Genomic DNA, 16,605 nt, shown 5'->3' on the forward strand with positions numbered 1-16,605 from the left:
GCATAGCAGACTTTAATTTTTCAAACTTTATTTAATGTACCTCATATTACCTCATATACATGTCATCACATAAATTTCCCCTGCCTGCCTCAAAACCCCTCAAATGTACATTCCCTTACATTTTCTGTGCTTCTGTGCCCAGTTCTGCTGAGCTGTGTAATGTAAGCTAGAATTTTTCTTCCTCTTGTGGTCGAGGACTCTTGTATTCCTCATCTGTGCTCATATACCTTTTCCTGTTTTTCCTTTAAAGTAAAAATTACAACGGACTTTCCTCCTCTTCTCTTTCTACCCACATACGAAGGAGGTACCTTTGCCTATTATGTCCAGAACAAATAACAAAATTAAAGGACTAGATATTCTGCTTCTGGCATAAATGACAGCTCAACTATTGTAACCTTTGCTTGTTTTCTAGAAGGAAGTTGCAGAAGCCTCAGTTCACATTTAAATCCTTTTATTTATTTTCTTCTCTCTCTCTTAAGAGAGAGAGAGAGAGAGAAAAAAAAAAAAAAAATCTGTAGTTCACCAACAGTGCCAGGGAAGTCAGATCGCTCCTAACTTAGAGGGTGAGAACCACCACAAGACAAACAACAGTTACCAGTGACAACCCATCACCAAGCACGGAAAGTACAAATAAGAGTATAGACTGGCAAAGTTTGAAGGGGTGAGAAAAGCAAAGTAGGAAAGACAAAAATGGGACAGAGGACCATAACTGATGGGAGAGAGACACATGGCAATACTGAGCTGTATAGCCCATGGGAGATCACCAGCTCTGGGATTAAATCCCACAAAAGCTTCCAGAACACATTCAGGTTTGTTCTGAAAACCTGATAGGTATATGGGAATTGTGAATATGAATAAATACGCTGTTGAAGCAGCTACTTAAATAAGACAGGAAAGACAGGAGTCAAATGCCTGCCAACAAAAATGGCAGGCTTCTCCAGCAGGATGACTACTGCAACCTTAAAAAAAGTCCTAGAGTTAAGTGTCTGATCTTTTCTCAACATCTGAAGGGGGCAAAAAAAAGATAGGAGGAGTGGGATGTTGCAGCAGTTGGGGTTGAAAAGCAAAGCAGAGCTGTGACAGTTTTATTCTGGTTTTAGATGTGCAGTACGCAGAACTGACTGAAAATAGCTAGGCAATGATGCCTCCTGCATTATGGAGATTAGGATCAGGCAAAGGCTTTATGCTGGCTGCCAGCATTTGAATAGTTTTGAGACATTTCAGAAGATTATGTGACTCCAGCAGACCTTTTTTTTAAAAAAAAAACAACCAACCAAACAACTAGTGGGTGCTTTTAATAGATGCTGAGTACAGTCAGGCTTTGTTTGAGAAAGCACTGCTTATTCTGAAATAAGCAGGATCCAGACAAAATGCTTCATCAGTTGACTGTCTCCTAACATGATCTTTACTTAGGAGCTCTAGGCTCTCATCTACCCCTTGCTTTGAGTAAATCCAATTTGAAAGAGAAGTCAGAAGAACCTAACCGGGAGCAAAAGTTGTTAGCTAAACAGGCAGGGAATGGGTGATGTTAAATGGTGTCACTCCAGGACAACGCAGCATTTCAGAAGCTTGTACCTGGATTTCAAGCTGTGAATATCACCTGCAGTCAGTGTGACCGGAGCCTCAAGAGACAGTGATGAGGGAACTACTGTTTGCTCTCACTCACCTAAGCAGGATCCTCACTACGTACAAGAAGACAGTCACAAGCACTAAGGGAGGTGTGCTCATATTTTTGGCCAAGGGGAAATAAGATGAATAAGAGACGACAATCTGTGTGATTAAAAAAACCTGCACAGCACCCTCGTCATTCCTTCCATGAGAGGTGACTACTGGATGGCTTCAGGATTCCAACCTAAATTGGACAAAAGCATCTGAAAAACTGATGGCAAACCACAGCACTCACTCCACTTCAGACACACAGTAGTCACCAGCTGTAGAAATCACAGATTATCCCATTTTCCTTTCTTTTTTCCTTTCTTTTTCTTTTTTTTTTTTTTTTTTGTCAAAAATTGGAAATAGTGACTCACTAGGCTCTGTATCCTACAAATCCTACCCCCTGCAAGGCAGTTAATCATTCACAGCCACTCTCATCACACTGCAGTCAGTTGAAACGGCTTCAGTTTTCAAAGGAAAATTGTGATTTTCATAACGTTTTCTTCTCGTACTAAAGCAAGCTATTTAAATCTTGCTCCTTTATTACATGCTCCAGTACACCAAGCAGTCTGAAAACAGGGAAATGGATTAGATAAATAGAAATATTTTTGTTATGACCTAATTTAAGGATCTTAAAAATAATATGACTACTTCAAAAACTGCAAGGCATCAAAAGGCTTAAAAATATTGCAGAGACATGAGAGTGCAAGATATCTGGCAAGTATTGATAGAGTAACATTTAAGTCGAATGAGAAACAGGAGGCATTCAGAGACACATGGTTACCATTCACATAAATTTATGACCAGGGCATTTCTGTTACTGTAATACTCTTTGTACCAGGAGCCATATGCAATGGCTTGCTCTTTTATATGCAATGTCCGTTTATGTCATATTGGCAAAAATTAAAGAAAGGTTTGAATTTGGAATTTGCTGGCTGCCAGTATAACATAAAAGATGAAGGTAGTACAGCTTCTGCTCTTTGTAAAATAAATCAACAGCCCTAGTAGAAGGAATCAGGCAGCTTTTACAAACTTCACAGTAAGTGATGGAGGAGACTGCTGGGAGACAAAAGCATACTTGCCCCATCCTACGTGCAACTAAACATCAGTCTAGTACAGTTCAAACTACACTTTTAAGAAAGCTGCCTAATGTTTCTATCAAACTAATGAACACACTGCTTCCTTCATTACCTTAAAAGTGCATTTGTGCATCTGCACTAGCACTGAAACTTAAACAGCATTATAGGCGGTTCTAGAAGATGCCATTATTAAGCCACTTCCTACCATGCAGTCAATACTTTTCTGGTTTCTTGAACAGAAGTTGTAAGTGAACAGTGCAAAATACAGTCTGCAAAGCAGACACACAATGCCATCCGTATTGCAATCCCCTCAGTTTTACAGTTTACCTTCCATATTACATTTCTTCTTACAGAAGCACTTAGACATCACAGCAGCCTGAGTAATAAAACCATAAAACCCCAAATTATAAATAGTAACAACTTCTCCTCATCAGGCAATAAGTGTCCAAGATCCCAAATATGGTGAAACAATTTGTAAACTGAAGAAATAACAAGTTGTTGGAAAAAATAGTTCAACTCTTATCACAAAGTTTTTCCAGAGGGTGTTTGCCTCTACCTGTACACATCTTTAGATGTGATGGGAAGAACTCCTCAGCCATATGCTGTTTACAACTCAGTCCACTGATTCTTGGGTATGATCCCTGACCTCCTCAGATCATTCTTTACTCCCTGGTTTGCCAGGTTTATGGTCCATCATAAAGGCATTTACTTCAAGGGAGGAAAAATACTATGCCTAAATCCACAGGGAATGCCACTGCCCCAAACCCTAATCCAAGCTTGTTTTACCTCTTGCTGCTCCCTTTAAATTCCACTTCATGTGTCTGTATCTTTGCCATCTCTTGTACTCCATTGTCATCTCTCTGAGGATATTTGTACAGCCCAACACAGCACTGTGAGTCCCTGAATCGGCCATCAGTTTGTTGCACATCTACACAAATGCAACACAGAAGCATCCTGTACAGCACTAGCACACTTAGGTTTCCAGCCCCAAGTAAGCTTTGCACTGTGCCATGGAGTCAGGCTCTCTAAAGAGCAAATAATCTTTCTGCCCTTGCATAAAGCACCTTGCTTAGTGTCGAGGCTCAGAAGTGAAGCCCCTAGGCACTGCACAATTAAAGACAATAAAAAGGAGCAACAGAGCCCTCTTGCATATTCCTAAAAGCTGCAAGTGCACTTGGTTGGCTGCTGAGAGAAATGTTTTCCCTCTTCCTATGCTAAAACAACATGCCGGTGTGGCCCAGCCCAACACCTACCAGAACTTCCAATCTGAAACTGTGACAAGAAAGCTCCATGCTTTAATAGCTTGCTCCCATTTATTTACCACAGTCAAGCTAAAGTCAAAAGCAGCAAGGTCACAGCTGAGGTCAAACCTAGACAAAAATTTTCTCATAGGTAAAGTTTCTTTAAAGGGAGATGGGTTTATTAAGTCAAAAACATGTTACGCTGTGAAATGGTGAAACCTCAAAAGCAGAAAAGCATCACTGCTCCAAAGGAGAACAAAATGTTTTCATGCAACAGGCTTCTTCCCCTAGCTTCCCTGACCATTGTTCATCAAGAATGTCCCTTTTCCTACATCTTTTTACTAAAAAGGCTTCTTCACAGAATAATAGTGTGTTTTCCAGATGTTTTGCTTGTTTTGCTTCCTTGTTTGTTTGCTAAAAAAGAAAAAGCAAACCCAACAACCATCCCAAAATGACAAAGAAAAAAAAAATTGTATTTCCACTTGGAAGAAGCACTCTTGGCAGGAAAAAAAATTAAGTACCTCAAGCACACAGCAGAAAGACCATTGGTTGTTTGCTGGAATGCTTTACAAAATCACTTACATCCCCATATGGCATAAAATGTCACAGCAATTCTTGACACTTCACCTATATTTTACAAATACCTCAGTTAACAGGTCATGTAAATTTTGCTCTCAGTTCTTCAGTGTGCTTTGATCTTTCTATAGTATTAAGGCAATTTTGAGATTACGGAGTAAAATGGATTCCATTTAAAGGACATCGATTATCACACTGGAGAGTAAAGGAGGAAAGGAGAGAAATATGGTTACGTATCATGGCTGTTTTCAGAATTTCCTACATGAGTTACACATTAAAGCCCATGAAATTCCAGTGGGATTGAGAAGCCCAGTATGATCTAGATGATGTCCCCATGACAATTAGGTAAGTGCCTGGAAGCGCACCCCCCCCCCCCCCCCCCCCAAGACATTAGCTACAGACTTCCAACCAAGGCTGTACCTTATTCAAAGGAAACATTGGCCACAGACAATCCCTCTCACAGTGCCTGTAAAGATGAAGGGAACGCAGCATTATCTACATCCCTGGGTGCTACAGACATCACACATGTGTGTCATGGTTTGTCCTGCCTGTTTAGTCAGGGGGTTTTCATGACCACGGTTCAATTTTTGCTCAAGGCCACGATAGGGGAAGCAAACTTTTTTGGAAGTCAAGGCATTTGGAGGCTTTTAAGGACCTATTATTTCAATAACTACAATAATCTGAAATTAATAACTGAAATATTAAAAAGAAATTTTCTGTCCAGCTTTCAGCATTTGTGGAGATGTCTGCTTTTTTTCCCCATCAGCATCTTAGGCAGCTGATAAGTAAGAACTTAAAGAAGTTCATAATGTTGCCATGTAAGACATTATCACCCAAAACCTTTAACAGTAGCTTAAGCACACTTATCTGGCTGCAGTACACTAAAATTGCACAAGAGTCAGTCTGCATCATTTGGGCAGGACAACATAACAATTTTACACCATTTGTAACCAATGTCTTGCTGCTTGCGTCATGCAATTAATGCCATTCACACTTTAACAAAGAAAAAAAAGTAAAAACTCCAAGGCTTCACTGGTTTTCCTAAATGTGATCACCCCTTTGCTCTGCTATTATAAAGACATTTCTATTGGTATGGATGACTGATAAAGGATTTACAAATTAATAAATCCCAAAAGCTGCTTTAACATTTCACAGACTTTTTAAATTCAAGTTCCAAATTAGAAGAGGGGATTAGTGTCACTGTTCTAGACATTACTGCACATCAGTATAAAGACTTACAGAATTCTGAGTCTATGCCATTGAAGCAGAGCACTGTGCTGTATGGGAAACTTACTGTACTTATATAGCTCAGATGTTCAGAAATGCAACAAATCAGAAAAAAATCTCAGATCTAATTCATTATGTTCATATATTTAAAATAATGCATACAGTGCCTTACAATTATTTGCTCTTCCATAAACATGGTGATATTTTGACATTTGGGCAAAAAGACTGCTCTGATTTATTTGCAGATTTAGTTGTATTTTTGTGCTAAATGCCCAAACTATTCTGCCCCACAGACCAAATCATGACATTTGTTCATATATGGTTATTCTCAGATGCATGGAAAGAAAAAAAAAACAAAACAAACCACTAAACCAACAAGTTACTCAAAAACTCTCTCCATCTGCCTGGAGTTTTATTAATAACTCATCACCATGGTATCACAGCATCTTAAGGAAAATAAAACAGACAGATAGTTGCTAGGCTCCCCAGCCTCTAAGGATAAAAGGGAGTACTTCTCCAGGAAGAATGGGAGAAAAAGTTTTGGTCTTGTTTCCTTATCACCCTTGAGGGCAAGGCTAAGCCAAGAGATGAGCCTCATATTGTGTTCTGAAAGATGCAAGTATTGTGGCCATCACTCAAATCTGTCACCCATGACCCAATTCTCTGCACCAGCACTTGCATTAAAAGGAGAAATCCAAGCTGTGAAAGACAAAACCTAAGTAAAAGAGAATCTGAGGAAGGAATGCACTGCTTTCTTCAGCACTCCCACTTAACCCTCAAAAGGACTTTTCAACCACATCGCTGTTGCCCCCATTCATATTCATCTAAAATGAGCTGTTTGCTGACGTGCACCAAACTCTGTCCCGCAGCAGGGGCTCCAGGATCAGCACACAGCACAGCCTTGCCCTCAGTGCACCCCGCAGCTGTGAATACATCCGACATCAATTGTGGAAACCACGGAACAGCTCAGTGACAGGTCCTCTACCCAGAAGAGTCTCAGCTGTTTCTCACAAGTTTTTTCAAAATTACTGAGTTAGAGAAGTGCGACCCTTTACCTGTAGAACTCTCCCCATGGATACTGAGAGAGGATGTCCCCACGCCTCTGCTCGGTTTAGGCTTTAGAAGGAGCACAGAGCCTGCATACTCTTGTAAACATGATCTGCTTCAGTAAGTGAAGTGAGCTCAACATATGCTATATCATCTTCAGTATTCTAATACAGAGAAGCATCAAGCTTAAATGCAGTAAAACACATATGACAGACAGAGTTTGTTTGCAGTCCACATCCCCTTTCAAAAAGCACATAGTGCAAGGTTGCTCATGTCTGACTGTTGCCACACTATTATTCCAGGGAAGAATGGGACAGCAAAGGAAAATCCGTAAAAACAACAGAGACTGGAGGGTTACAAGAACATGCCTCCTACTTACAAATAGTTACAGTATCGATTAAATGCATGCTTAGGCCAGTGAGTGATGCAGTCAGAAGTCACACAGTGGCTACGCTACTCTGCTGCACGGTAGAACCATGCTGTCTCAAGCCAGGGAGGGACATCCAGACCTGCAAACTACCCAGCCTGCCATCTGTGAGCACTTACACCACTTCCTTCCCTTCCCCCTGTTAGGAGGAGAGAGCAAAGAGGGTTATAAAAATAAGATGGGATGTGGAATATTCATTTCCAGTGCCATTTCCCTAAAGACTCAGCACTCATTACTTTCTTCACACATAAGGTTAACGTGTAAAAAAGACTGTGCAGCTCAAGGGGGAGAGAAGGCAAGAGGCACCAGCGAAGTGCCTTCCCCCTGAATGGCTGGCACCGCACGCAGTGCCACACGCAGCAGGCCTGCCCCAGTCCCCCAGGTGTGCTGCCACAGCTCAACAGATCTCCCTCTCAGAAGGGCCTTCACTCCTGTGGGCTGTTTATTCACTATTGCAGAAGGAAGGAAACTGCCCTTTATCACATATTTTTTCACACTCGCATTACTGCATACTAAAGCAGAAGTCCGTCACCTTCACCAAGTATAAAATGTATTTTGGTCTCTCAGGTGGCCGCATGTTAAATTTGTTACAGTTACAAGAGAAGTTTATCACAGGAGGTGGCTGTTCCCCCTGTCCTTCAGTGGCTCGGCTAATTAGTGCAAGCCACAACAAGCCAGAAAATCACCTTTTTTGCTAGATAGTTGCCGCTCTGAGAAGGGAATGAGTCCTGCAACATGAAGCTGTGTGCTACTGAGGGTCCTCCTTTTAGGGTGAAAAAGAAGCAGAGGTCAAGGTAAAAATCTCTGGAAACAAAGAATCACCCTGATTTACCCCTGCCTGTCAGGCCGGGTGCATTTTGTCTCTCTCTGTATCCAGAACATATACAACTAATTCTATTTTCTAGAACGGCAATTGTTGATTGATGAGTCATCTTTCCTGTAAATTTATTTTTTTAAGTGATTTTGGCATTGTTCCTTGAAATTCCTCTCTGGCTATGTAATGGAAATTTTGACCTCATGCTCTGGTTTCTTTAACATCACAGATACCGAGATTATGAGTTTAGGAAGACCTAACAGTTGAATAAAGGATGCAATGAAGAAATCTGTAGCTTAAAAGAAAGCAAGCTGTACTAAATAAACTCTCAAGTAAATATTTAGCTCTATGGCCATTAAATTATGTTCCCAATAAAGAAGCAACTCATTTATCATAATGAGGAATTCATGGGGGGAGGGGGTTGTTTCTCTCTCTCTCCTCCCCAAATTGGTCAAAGTTATTGGCAAGTGAAACTTGGCATATATAATTTTTTTTTTCCCCTTTTAATTAGTGACTCCTCTTAATACAGTTTCGAAAATATACTCTAATTAGTAGTCAGAAAACAAGAAGTAGAAAAATATAAACCAGGAAAGAGTAGAAAGAAACCAATAGCACCAAATAATTCATCCATGAGAGAAAATTATTGCACAGGGTAGCATAACACTTTTCACATTGTACCCAGCAAGATGAAAGACTTTCCAGCTCCCCATCCTTCCTCTACTTGAAGGCTATGTAGAAAGTACATGGCAGCTCAAATTTCTCAGATATGCCCAGTTCAAAATACGTGACAAAGAGCTTGGAATTGTGCACTGCCTTAGTGGATGGATCTTTACAGCAAGAATCAAAACTGAACACACTTGTGAACTACTCTGATTTATCTAAAACATCACTTAATAAATAGAAGAGAAACTCTTCAAGCCACTCACTCACTTTGCCTTCAGCTGGCAGGAAAACCCCGCAGCACTGAGACAGAGGATGCTGATAGCACCTGCTGGAGCCTCTAGCCAGTAATTACAATCAGCCAATTATAATCATCAGAGCAAGCTAAACCTAAGAAGTGACACAATCATGATTCACAAAGGCTAGGCCTATTTAAAATGAACCGACATTCCTGCCTATCTTCCAAACGTTAAGTAGGATAGCCAAGGGACATGACAGCATGAGCTTCAAATTATACATTCTTGGAAAAACACTAAACAGGATTTCTCAAGTAAGAACACCATTACAGGCTCGGGTAATTCTTCACGGTCATGCCAGAGGGCATCCCACTCTATCCCACCCATGTTTAGCTTGCATCACTAACCAGCTTTCATTCAGGCCAACCAAAGGATAGAGAGTATTTGGAAATGAGCTCCACTGCTGCTCTAACCATAGGGCAGCCCACAGCAGTTTCCTCACAGGCTTCATTAGACACTGACCAACTTAAATGGCCAATTTAAGCCACGATAAATGCAGCAAGTCTGAAACTTTGAAGAGAGTCACTGCTCTTCCCCATCAACATAGCACTCTGGAAACTGCACCAACAATAAAATAGCTCTGACCACACAGGTTGGGCTGTGCAACTGTGCTGCTGGTACCCTAGGCAGCCTTGCAGCTGCTTTGAAACTCACTGGAATGTGTCCTTGGTCTCTTGTGATGACGGGATGAATTAATGTGACTTGTACAGGTGTGATTACTGACTGGTTTTAGGTTTCCAAAAATCTTGTGATAAGATGCTACTGAAAAAAAATCAATGTGTAATCACATCTCCAACTCTTGTCATAACTGTAATGAAGCTGAGTTCCCAAAAAAAGTCAGCATTGGCAGGGATGGGGGAGGAAGGACAGTCAATTAATTTGCTTTTTACCTTTTCAGTCTCAGCAATCAAACTAACAGCTGGAAAAAAACCATTCTTCTGTGGAAAAAAAAAAAATCTTCAAATTACCATGTATACAGAAGGTCTATAAAAAAACCTGCTCAAACTCTCTGAGAACAGGTAAACAGCCAAGCTGAAAGTGTTTCTATATACATTAATGTCTCAGAGATGGCTGTAGATTAGTAAAATAATGCCTGTGACGTTGGGCGAAATACAGAGGGTTTTAATACAAGGTAGTACAGACTCTTACATACAACCATTAGTGGATGCAGGGGAAAAATGGCCAAAAGTTTTATTACATTGACTGATATAATTCTAAGTAAAGCATTTCCAAATTCTCCAAATCGTTCTCTTCAGCTTCACAGAGAAACTTTCACTGATTCAAACTAAGTCATATACTGAGGGAGGGGGATGTACACTCTAGTGATGAACACACAAACTTCATAAGCAAAACATTTAGCATCTGTGTAGTTACTGGAGCTGCTAGGGAAACTTCCACCAGATGTTTCTAGATGTTACCTCAGCTGCCTCCCAAACCACTATCACACGCCTGCTCTCATCGTTACTGAATACCAGTGTTATTAACTGGAACCATGCATAGTTTACTCTTGGGAGAAACATTAATATATCATTTACAAGCCTGCCAAGTGCCACATCTCTTATTAGAGACTGAAAAGCTCAATAAATGTAACATGCTAAACTCGGCAACAGGTTATGCAAACAGAACAGGAAATCAATGTTCTCCTCAATGTCCTCTCAGTCAGGGGAAAACTCAACAAATATCAGAACAGTCTCATTTTCATACACGAGTAGTATTTTCCAATTGATTGTGTAAGGCAACATTTTAAATACTTCCATCCACCTCATATCTAAGGTGCATGTCTAGGGGAATAACCTACTATCAACACAACCACTAAAGTATCTGAGGTCTGTAATTACACAGAAAAGGAGAGAATTAGCTGGGCCAGAGGATCCTGACACTGAAAATGAGAAGGGTTTGAGCACAGGGAAGAAGAGAAATAGAAATGTGTTCCTCTTCCCAGTGGTATGATTATGTTACATTAAGTGTACCTGATTTACTCGGGTAATAATCCACGCAAACATGACAGTGGAAACTATCAGAAAGTGACAGCAGAAACATCCTAGCAGAAACATGTCAGAAAGCCCTCTCATTGCTGTAAAATAGATATATGTTGGTTTTGTTTTCATCCTCATCAACCCTCCTCCGCATCAAAGCCACTAACAATAGAGTTTCATGGACTGGTGGCAGAGGATGAATATCTCTCTCTGGGAGAAAAGGGGAAAAGGCAGCCTGGGATCCTGAGTGGGACCTGGCCAGAAGAGGAGAGTAGTTGGGCTAGAGCATGGCCCGGCACTCACAAGGAGAAAGGTTTGGACAACACATGGAAGGGAAGCGTGTATCTACTAAGATACTACTAGTATTATCAAGAAAGAAATACAAAAGGGAGGGGGCCAGTTGTCAAACTGTATCTTAACCTCAAATGTAAACAGCTTCCAACGTGCACAGAGCACTAAGGAGAGACCACGGTAGATACTCACTACTCTATGAAGCACACCCATCATGCACATTCTCTCTGAAAACTGTTCTTTCTCATGTAACAAATAGCTTCTGAACTGATGTTTCATTGGAACACATCTTTGTAAAACGTTGTCAACACCACAGAAGAACTCCTTTTTAAGGAGGAGTGCTACCCAGAAAAAGTAATGTGAAAAACCCCTGTAATTACATGATCGAATAACCTAAAAATCTCGTTATTTAATATACAGAGAATACAATCATCTATCCAAAACTGTTGTTGGAAGTGAAGGTATTTTTCAAAAACACAGGGACTGAAATAGCCACAAAAATAAAGGTCTGCATAAATTATCGGAACTAAAGAGGGAAAAGGTATGAAAAAACATCATCATTAAATGCACCTTTTTATTAGGGAGACTAAAATACTTCCTTGAGGCCTTTCTTATATACCTAGTACTGAAATGATCTACTGTTTTACAGGAAAAAGAATTAAAACAAAGACCACAGAAATCAAAGCTTCTTATCCTAGCTGGATTCTTATCTTATTCCTATTCTGGAATTTTAAAAATTATCCTAAGCTTACGTTTACACATAAGCAATATGTAGTATTTGTATATGATCTAAACATGTCCAAAATGAAGTATCTTTGCAAGACTGCTAGTGTAGTCCAGTTCATCTATTATCTTCAATTATTCTTATTTTGAAAATGTACAAGGAAGTAATAATTAATTATTCCAAATTCTCTGAAGTTATTCTCCAGACTTTCTATAAAACATGCACAGATCCATGTTACCACTATGTTCCAGCTGATACACTGGGTGACCCCGAGCAAATCACTTAGCTACATTCCCACCAAAAAACAGAGAAGGCTCCAGACTCTGAAAAATGACTGTCACACCAAAAAATGTTTACAGAGCAGCCTGCAATTATCAAACAGAGAGCTCCGCAAATGGAAAGTATTACAGCATATGCTATGTTCTAGCCATGAGTTTTTTAAAAAAATGAAAAGAACAGGAAAAAAAGAACACTTGCAATCATGACTAGGCACAGGTTCCAAAGAGAAATGAAGCTCCTGTTTCTTGGGTATAGATCTTTGATTTTTTCATTACTTATACTTGATAAAGACTAGGTCTAGAAACAAGAAAAATAAATCAGAAATTCACCCATACAGGATCATATGAAAGCTGTTGAAATACTTCACAAGCTGCTGACATAACAAGGTTCTTGGAAAGAGGCAGTATCTATCACTAGATTCAATTCTGATCGCTAAAAGTCAAATTAACAGGAACTAAAGCCCTTTTCCAGGTTTCGGGCACCTTTGTAAAGTAAGGTATAAAAGGAAAAGAAGCACTTTCCATAAAAGGGTGAGATGCAGAAAGGAAAAACCAACCTGTGTCAGGTCAGGATGCATTGTAGCACACACAACCCCCTGATTTGACAGATGGAATGAGAAGCCCTCACCTTTGATTTGCACAAGATACACTGATGTTTATTTTCAAGAAGAGAGGGTGTCACCATCTGAAAGGAACCCAGCATTTTTTTTTTTTCTCCTCTTGCTTGGGCTGGTTGCTAAGATTTGGATGAAGGCACAAAAGAAACCAAATGCCACACTGTTTCCTAGCAAAAATGTTCTAGGCAAAGGACTGCACCACACGGAGAAGGCAGCAGCAGATTTTGCATCAGCTGCTTCTGCAGCGTATCGGTTCCAAGGGCTAAAACTCAGAAGCAGGAACAACAAGAACTTTACTGCAGATAGGCTCAGGCTTTAAGCATATGTCAAGTTATTGATAAAAACAAATTCTGTTTTATAGTATATACTGGCCAGTGTTACTGTCAGCAATTAATAATGGCTATGAACAACACTAGCTAAGACAAGCATATTGTGGAAAAAAATTACAATATGATTAATTACTGTGCAGGAAATAAGAGGCAAAGATACAAGCCACAATTTTGTCTTTAATATCTACATAAAGTAGGGGTACTCACATTTTCGAGAATCTATTAAAGGAACCACCTGGGATTATTTCTATTTTTACAGGGGCACTTTTCCTTTTGATTCTTATGCTTTAAATCAAACAAACAACCCAATAAAAACTAAGAAAATGGGATTATGAAATGTAAAAGAAAAGTATAGTAACTTCATTATCTGTGTTCATGATCCTCTTCTCACCTACCTCCTCATGAAAGAATGACACAAAATCAAGGAAGAAATACATTCATCGATGACAAAGGCTCTGCATAAACCCAACTCAACACACATTGTTTCCAAATGCACAGCATAACCAAAGGAAAAGCATACTGTATTTTCCACAGTTACTTTTTTTTTTTAAATTTAAAATCAGCTATATTCTTCATTCAATGTGTAAATCTAGATAGAGAACGGAAATAAGCATTTTCTCTCCACGTGTGAAATTCATGATCAGTCTAAACAATGAAAAGCATCAGAGTGCCTAACACCATGGGTTTCTCCAAGCGTTCATCCATACTGCATGTCTGGCAGTGGTTTCAAAGAAAATCTGGATTAAATAACATGATTCAGATGTGAAAAGACTGACAATAAACAGCATTTTGGTACCGCTCAGTCATAAACCAGCAAGCTTTAGTACTGCATGTCCACATTAGGAAAAATGAAACTATTTCTTCCGAGAACAACATGCTGGGTGTTTGACCCATGTGCCCCGCAATGAAAACCAGGGGAAATTTGTTTTTCTGATTTCCCTTGCTTCATCCACATTTAAAAGCAGCCATATATAATAAAGTATAGCTAAGAAATCCCAACTTTTCTATTAAAATCTTATAAAAATAATTTTAATTAATTACCTACTTTTGTCATTTTTAACGAAGCCATTTCATGATGATGTTGTTCTTAAAGAAAAACGCTGACAGAGGAACTACAAACCAAGCCATAAAAGGCTTTTCCCAAAGATCACTGAGTGGACTAGATGGGCTCTGATAAATGCAAAAGCCATTCACCACCAGCGTGCCACGATGCTCACGTGAACGATGGGCCTGCCCGTGTCAAGGAGGCAGCTGCAGAGCTCTGGGAAGAAAACACGAAGCACAGTGATATCCTCCACGTTTTGTAAGCACCTTCCTTATCTCCCCTCGAATCCCTACAGGAAAGGGTCATTTGGTAGTTTCCATAACCACTAATTCTTCTATAAAATGGGTAAATGAACAAACACAAGTAATTGGACAGTACACAGTACTAGACTCACAGAACACAGTAATTGGACTCACCACATTTCTGGAGTCTTCTAGGCTATGGTGGATAGATGAACTTATCCTGCCGTAAAAGAAACTTCTCAAATGAAAGTATCTATCACAACACACCACTAGCAGATGGTGATTATAAAATGTGTATGAGGGAGGCTTGGGTGTGCTTAGTCATACTGTTCACAAGAAAAGTCAGATTACTATGGATATGTTGGAAATGATACATCATTGTGACAAAATTCAAAGCAGAAAATAGATTTCAGAGTAGAACTTGAGCAGAATTGCTGAAAAGAGTGAGATGGGGGAGGGAAGGCATGACTGTACACTTACCTCATCCTGTAATCTTTCTGTGGGTAACTGTTATGTCTACGGGATACAGAGCTAGATGGACACTGCTCCAACACCATACATCTGCTCCTTAGTGCTCAGGAGAAGCCAGACACAAAGAAGTGATAACCTTTCTTAGACAGTTTAATCATGCCACTGATGGTGTGATATTTTTATTACTTAATTATTTAATAGAGGTTCTTTTATTGTGAATGGATGTGGTTTATGCAAATCTTATCCACTACAGATACAGGTTTATAAATTACTCTAAATTACAGTGCCGTAATTGGACAGTGTTGACATGAAACTTGAGTAGTTCAGGAGTTCCCAGAGGCACGATGCCTGAAGCCAGAGTTTAATTTCAGCTCTCAAGCAGATTCTCTCTGCACCTTTAGGCTACTCATCTCCATTTTATCCTCTCTAAACTTGCCTCCCAGGATGGTGCTAGAGGTTTAATTAATGGATGTGAATCATGCCTTCTGAATTCCAGATACAACCAATAACAGCCCAAGTTTTACTCAGGCAAAACTGCAGCTGCACTTTGAGGGAAAGCACACCTTCCACTCTGCCAGTCAGAAGTGGTGTTGCAAAACACCAAAACCAAAGCTGTGCTATTTTTAATCTGCCAAGAAGTGCAGTAGTCCGCCTTTGCGTATGCAGGCACGGAGGCTGTTAACCTTGCACACAGCCTGCACTCTGACCGGTGGCATCATGGCTTCCCCACCAGCCACGCTCAAGTCAGCAAACTCCAATACATCAGTCAGATGCTAACCTACGTGTACCTGCCTTCCTGACCCTCAGATGCAGAGCAGACACCATCACTGGTTGTGAGCATGCACCCTCTGAGAGGAGTCACCTCTCCTCAGAGGACCTGTCTCTCCTGTCCCACCCACGGCCACTGGGTGGGCCCACACTCCCCAGGCAAGCCAAGCTGCTTGCAGGATCGCTCCCTAATCATTTCCACCCCACACAGGTTGGCACAGATGAGCTCCTTCAGCTTTTTCGGTTAAGCCTGCTCATTCCAACAGACAGAGGCCCAGAGAACAACTGCAGCTGAGGAAAGGGGGAATGAGAGGGCAGAGGAATATCGTGAGAGCTGTGTGGTAAGTTCTTGTATGTGACCACCACAGCACTGATCAATGCCAAGGGACTTGTTCAAATTACGCGGCTGCCAGATGTGCTCCTCCCCCTGCCTTCGTGTCATTCACGTGACTTCACATTCATGAGACTCCCTGTGCACCAGATCTGATGACCTCCATCTCTCTGTTCAAGTACTTCTGTACGCTCTGATACCACTTGTTTTTTGGCATCAGTATAAAGAAAATTATTTCAGGCACATGTTATTGAAGAGACTTTTTATTCAATGTGGCACTAAACAGCTTTACATTGTAGAGCAAAAGGAAAAGGAAGCTACAGGAAGTACTCTAACTAGAAAATCACATTACTTGCCATCTGCTGACCTGCTGGCAATTCCAGAGGTATCACATCAGGCACGCTCTTGTCCCACCTCCCTGTTTAGTTTCTTATGACAGTTGTCATCAGCCTCTTAGCTTTTCTGGCCATTAGGATCACTTCATCATACACTGCGGGCTAAAGACCCTCATGG

General features: G+C 40.4%; 1 protein-coding gene across 2 annotated transcripts in view; it reads right to left on the reverse strand.

Moving 5' to 3' along the window:
* CMSS1 (cms1 ribosomal small subunit homolog) overlaps nucleotides 1–16,605 on the reverse strand; it is a 248,011-nt gene that overhangs the window by 98,571 nt on the left and 132,835 nt on the right. The window lies entirely within an intron of this gene.

The sequence above is a fragment of the Athene noctua genome, chromosome 1 (genome assembly GCF_965140245.1).
Source record: "Athene noctua chromosome 1, bAthNoc1.hap1.1, whole genome shotgun sequence".
NCBI classification, from domain to species: Eukaryota; Metazoa; Chordata; class Aves; order Strigiformes; family Strigidae; genus Athene; species Athene noctua.